The sequence below is a fragment of the Cryptotermes secundus genome, unplaced genomic scaffold (genome assembly GCF_002891405.2).
Source record: "Cryptotermes secundus unplaced genomic scaffold, Csec_1.0 scaffold250, whole genome shotgun sequence".
In the NCBI taxonomy this organism is placed as follows: domain Eukaryota; kingdom Metazoa; phylum Arthropoda; class Insecta; order Blattodea; family Kalotermitidae; genus Cryptotermes; species Cryptotermes secundus.
The window spans coordinates 2709101-2714931 of NW_019738873.1; the positions used below are offsets into that span (position 1 = coordinate 2709101).

At 46.1% G+C, this 5831-nt stretch overlaps 1 protein-coding gene across 1 annotated transcript in view; it reads right to left on the reverse strand.

The window, feature by feature from the left end:
• The window catches only part of LOC111871119 (glutathione hydrolase 7), a 57992-nt gene that overhangs the window by 36560 nt on the left and 15601 nt on the right, over positions 1-5831 (reverse strand). The gene's annotated exons all lie outside the window — the stretch shown is intronic.

The window sequence follows — 5831 nt, forward strand, 5'->3', positions numbered from 1 at the left end:
CTGGTGGCAGGGGGGCGTGGAGGTATCCCACCGCTGCCACCACTGTAATGCCCTGGTGGCAGGGGGGCGTGGAGGTATCCCACCGCTGCCACCACTGTAATGTCCTAGCGGCGCAGGGGAGGGAATGGNACTCCACTCTACTCCTTATGTAGCTCTGGCACGGACAACACAGAAAACACAACTCTCCTACTGTTGTGTGCGCGTATGTTGCGGCAGCTGTTTACAGAGTCACCACTTAGCAACGGGTCTACATGCTACGATACTATAATTCTGTTACATTTCGACAGATTTCACTGCTGCATGGAACAGGCTGATGTAGGTCACGGTCAAGTTCACCAAGCCTCGCAGACTGTTGCCGCGCGGCCCACTTAGAACAACTCCAGTGGAACTAAAGAGAAACTTCGCGTGTCAACATAATTGCCATTTGCAAGTCTGAGGAACATCGCCGCGAATCTACGACTGTTGCCACGTTTGAAGGCAAAATTTGTCACAAACCGCAGTCATGGGCAGCATCACCGGAATTTGTTTTTCTTTTTCCGTTGGCGGCGGGAGATAGCTCCAGAATATTTTCGAAGGGTGGTGCGCATCAAAAAAATGTGCTTATAATATAATACTTTTATACAACCGTCAACATAACAAATTCGTAATAAACGAACCAATATTACTCTCAAAAATGCCGTCTTCTGGGATGTGGCGCCGTGTAGATGTTGTGTAAACCTTTTCGGAGGAACGTATCGCCTCCATCTTCAGGTTAGAAAAGTCCGCAAGCGTGGGACCAGTGTGAGCTGCAGCCACCTGCTTACGCTGATTCTTCGCTCGCGGACTTTTCTACCCTGATGATGGAGGCGATACGTCCTCCGAAACGTCGGTTTACACAAGATCTACACGGCGCCACATCCCAGAAGACGGCACTCTTCACAGTCACCGCCGTGAAAACCTCAAACTTACAATATTCCTTCGTTAACATTCGTTTTTTACGTACATTTGTTACATGTTTCGATCTAGCTGGATCATCATCAGGCAATTTTCATGAAATGTACACTCCTATTGAATTTTATTACTAATGCGGATCCATATTAGTGGTCATAAATATAAATTTCATTACGATTCTTGTTTCAGTACGAATTTGAATATTAATCTTTAGATGTAAAACGTTATAACTCGGAAGTAAAAAAGTTAAAAATTAAATTGTTTTTTTGTAGTTTCTTTGTACTAACATTCTTTTGAAAAAAAAATATTAAATTTCCTTCTTATTTAAATTTGATTTATTTCGAAAAGCCCAGAAGGAGGGGTACATATCTGGCTGGCTCCCTTCATCTGCTGGAGCCCACTGTTCAAGTCAGGCGTTTCGTAAAAGCCAAACGTATATAGAACTGCCGTTTGATGCCAGTTTGTGGGCTGTTTGCTTCTCTTGGATCCATGGACCTCAGAACATTAAATTTTGTCTTCTTACCGCGAAGTCCCAGGCACAAACCGATTACAATAGAGTGGAGTTTGAGGCAGACAAAATGGCAGCGAGAACCTGTTCCAGCGACGTTTCTTGCTCAACAGTCGCCGCTCCCGACGCATGCGCAGGTCTGTCAGCCTCCCTAGTCCTCAATTCTGGTCTCGGCATTCACTTTGCGTCTCATTAAAATTGTCCCCCTAATTCAGTGTCACGCCAAAACGGTATAGTTCATTGCATATTCGCGTCGCAATGTCTACATCTATCTCTTGAGAAAACCTGATGTAAACAGTTCGTTTGTGATCGATATATCTGTCCGTCAATATATCGTTGAAAAATATATATACTAATTTGCACAGAAAATGCAGAAAATGAATACACTTTCTTCAACGAAAGATGGAGACTTTTATTCTTAAGCTTACAGAATAAAAACTGACTGGATTTAGTCTAAATTCTGGTATTAAGTGGCAAAAGCGTAAGGCTGACACTAACATCCAATAGCGCGTAATGTTCCTCTACGCCCTCTACACATCAATGTTGTTAGTCTATAGGTATTTGTTATTTTGTTTCATGGGGCGGGGTGAGACTGAGTCCACTTGGTACGCCGGCCACTAATTGGCCTACTGTGCCAGCCCCGGGTGATAGATGAGTGCGGACCAGTCCGTAGAATGAGGACAGGGGAAACCGGAGTACTCGGAGAAAACCTGCCCCAGTGCCGCATAATCCACAATAAATTCCACATTACCTCACCTAGGTTCGTACCCGGGCCGCCGCTGTGGGAAGCCGGCGACTAACCGCCTGAGTTATGGCACGGCCTTTAGCTCCAGGCCTTAACGTCGGCACTAGACGGAATGAGTGGTCAGCTTCACGCTTCTGTCGCTTTACCCCAATCGGATAGGAGGTCGGATGGGCTCAGAGCCGGTCCCAATGTAATGGAAAAGCGAATGAACTACTGTCCCATATGGGAAACGAACCCGTATTCCTCGGTTGTCCATGCCGTAGACTGTTTCTGTACCGACTGAGATATGACGCAAGTACCTGAGAGAGAAACCCCTTTCGTCAGTCAGGTAAATCCCAAGATCAGAGCTGCATACCACACATTAATCACTTTAGCGGCGTGACGCCTGTTCGCGGCACTAGGACACGACCTTGCCTCCGGGAGGGGACGCCATCACAATTGTGCTTATGCAATTGGCTGGGTGGGCGGCATGGGAAAATATACAAAGCGGCGCGTGATTATCTAACTTCATTGTGGTATATTTTACACACTGCTGTCAGTATACCAACATTGCATACCGACAATTGGTAGGATTACCGTCCAATAGTGACCCGGATACTGCTGGGAGAGGCGTCGTGCATCGTCTCTGCATGTATGTGGAAAACCCACGAAATAAATCAGTTAGGACAGCTACTATCCTGGCCGAGGTATGAACAAAGAGCCTCCTGAGTAGAGTGTATAGCATTACCGTCAGACCAACCAGCTCGGTTTGCTTGTGCAAGTGTGTGTATGATGTTTCTCGACAGTTTCATCACACAGGTCCAACGAAGCGACGTGTTTTTGCTGATATTTCCGTAGCATTCGTTTTAATATTGTTTTCTTATCTACACTTCACTCCTCCAACTAGCATATACCGCGATTTTTTAAAAAAACAATTAAGTGTCGCTGTTCTCCTTATGACAGCTGAGGTTCTCACAGCTGTGACTATGAATAGTATGTTTCCTTGGATGTGATGCCGTGTAGTCTGGTAGTAGTTAGCAACGTTCCAGAGAAACATCTTCGGCGTCAAAAAATAATTATGGAAAACAAGCAGGAAGGAGGAACCCTGTATTCTAATATGTTTACCGACGTTTCGTAGGAACTTATGCCTCCTATTCAAAGTCGAGGCAAGCAAAAATTGGCTTGAACTTCAAACTTGAAAATTGACGCTGTACGCTCCTCCGAAATGTCGACAAGATCCTGCCAGAACTGACAGGGCGTCACGCCGCAGAATGTATTGGTTTTTATACAGTTCTTATCTGCACAGGTGCTCACTACATGAGGTCTGTTTCGAATGAATATAATTATGTTACTGCAGGGTCCATGGGCACAGAGCACAACGTACGAATCCTTGTAGAGTCTTCTCTGTTCCCTTGTTTTTTCATGTCTCTTAGGCTTAACATTCCTTTCAGCATTTAGTTTTCAACGTCCGTGACTGCGTTCTCCCATCTGAGATCACTGTTAATACTAGACAGTCGGTTCACTCCAACCGAAAACGGAAGCTTTCCAATTTCACCGTACATAAACATCTCGATGCTATAGACCTCTACAGCCGATACAATGCAATTATATAACCTGGGAGTCAATATCCAACACGTGACAGATGCTCTTCTGTTTAATGTAAGGGGTACGTAGCTGGGAAGTGTTGAATTATTTTCTCAGTGACGATTCTGGCGCTTTGCGCATCATAGCCATATTGTAAGGGTTAAAAATTAATTTGTTTCGTTAGTTCTAAGCCACAGATTTATATTATAAAACTAATAAATAAATAATCATTCATTTCATCAATGAAAATTAAAGTGCCTTAATAAGCCTATATGCGAATGTGTAAAAGATAAAAGAAAAAATGAAGCTATCTCTCTAACAGAGCATGGAGGCCCACAGTGTTGTGAGACATCGAGGCTCCCATATTTTCTAGACAATCGGCTCACAGATGGCGGTGAGTTTGTCAGCCATACGCGCCGGTCGCCCTTTACCCTTCAGGAAGATTCCTGGTACTCAATTCTGTTAGAGACTGAGTCGACCCCAGGGCCATAGTGCGGCTGGAAGGATTAGGGCAACTGAAAAAAAAATCCCGTGACCTCATCGGGACAGTGACCCGCGACCTTCCGGCTTGTAGCACAGTGCCCCCCGAATAATATCAGTAAGGCAAAAGGTAAAGTTGTCCCTGTGCTAAAGTAATTAAGCACTACTTCATGAAGGAGTATGGGGGAGTGGACGTATTTTTTTTCCCCCCTTGGCATTACAGCCCCAGTGGGCCTAGGCCTACCGCCATGAACTTCTCCGTTCATTTCGGTTTTTCTAGATCTTACACATTCGGTAGGACTCCTTGGGCGGGTGATCAGCTCGTCGCAAGGCCTCTACCTCTACACAAACACAGAAAAACGCACACACACAAACTAAACATCCATGCCCTGAGTGGGATTCGAACCAATGATCCCGGTTTCCAAGCGAGCGAAGACAGTACATGCCTTAGACCGCTCGGCTACCGTGACCGGCGCAGTGGATGTATAGATCCATATTTTCTTGACTTCTGCACTAGCTGAAGGTGAGTGGTCAGCTTCATGCCCCTGCCGCTTTACTCCCGGGAAAAGAGCCCCCGGTACCCATTGGATAAGAGACTGGGTAGACCCCAGAGCCGGTCTGGACGACATGGAGAAGAGAAAAATCTTGATCTTACCCGGACTCGAACTGCGACCCTTCGGTCGTCCAGCCTGCAGCCAGTCGCTATACCGCTTTAAGTGAATTAATTAAATTATCCCGATTAAGTTAGGGTGATCATTTTGCAGCCTAAACTTTAGGGGTTTTTTATTGCTAGTGGGGTGGGACTAAGTCCCTTATACTGCGGCCACTTCTGGCCTATTGTACCAGCCCCAGATGATAGGTGAGGGTGATTGTGGTGCAATTGGTGGAATGCAGACTGGCAGGGAAAACCGAAGTACTCGGAGAAAACCTGCCCCAGCGCCATTTTGTCCACCACAAATCCCACTTGACCAGACCCCGGGATCGAACCCGGGCCGCCGCGGTTGGAAGCCAGCGACTAACCGCTTGAGCTATGGCGCGGCCTGCAGGCGTGCTTACTATCCCGCTGCATAGTAACAGCCAAGGATGGGACTACAGAAGACACAGATCTTCTACTGTTGCGTGCATGTTGCGGACGTTACCTAGCAACGGCCGCTGATTACAGAGTAACCGTATAGCAACGGCTATACACGCTACAATATTAACAGCTCCGAAGGAACTCTCCTAACAAACTCCCGTCCGTCCGTCCGTCCGTCGCCAGATAAAATTCCGAGAATTAATAGTGACGCCAATTCCAGAATTAGCGTCAAACCCAATACGTAGAGCACGCCATTGCAGGGTCTATCAGTCTGAGCAACTTCTTCGGGAGTTTTTCATGATTTTCCTCAATCGAAAGCAGGTGAGTACCTCAATCAGAAACCATTTCTAATTCATTATACGCTCTGTCAGCCTACCATTCGACATTATTAAGTCTACATACTGACAGCATCATAAAATAACCTTAAGAACCGCGAAATTAAAGACTAAGCAAAAACGGACTAGTGACTCCCGAACACAACCTAGCGGTGGACATGCGAGGCTGTTCTATATACAATGCAAGGCCTGCTT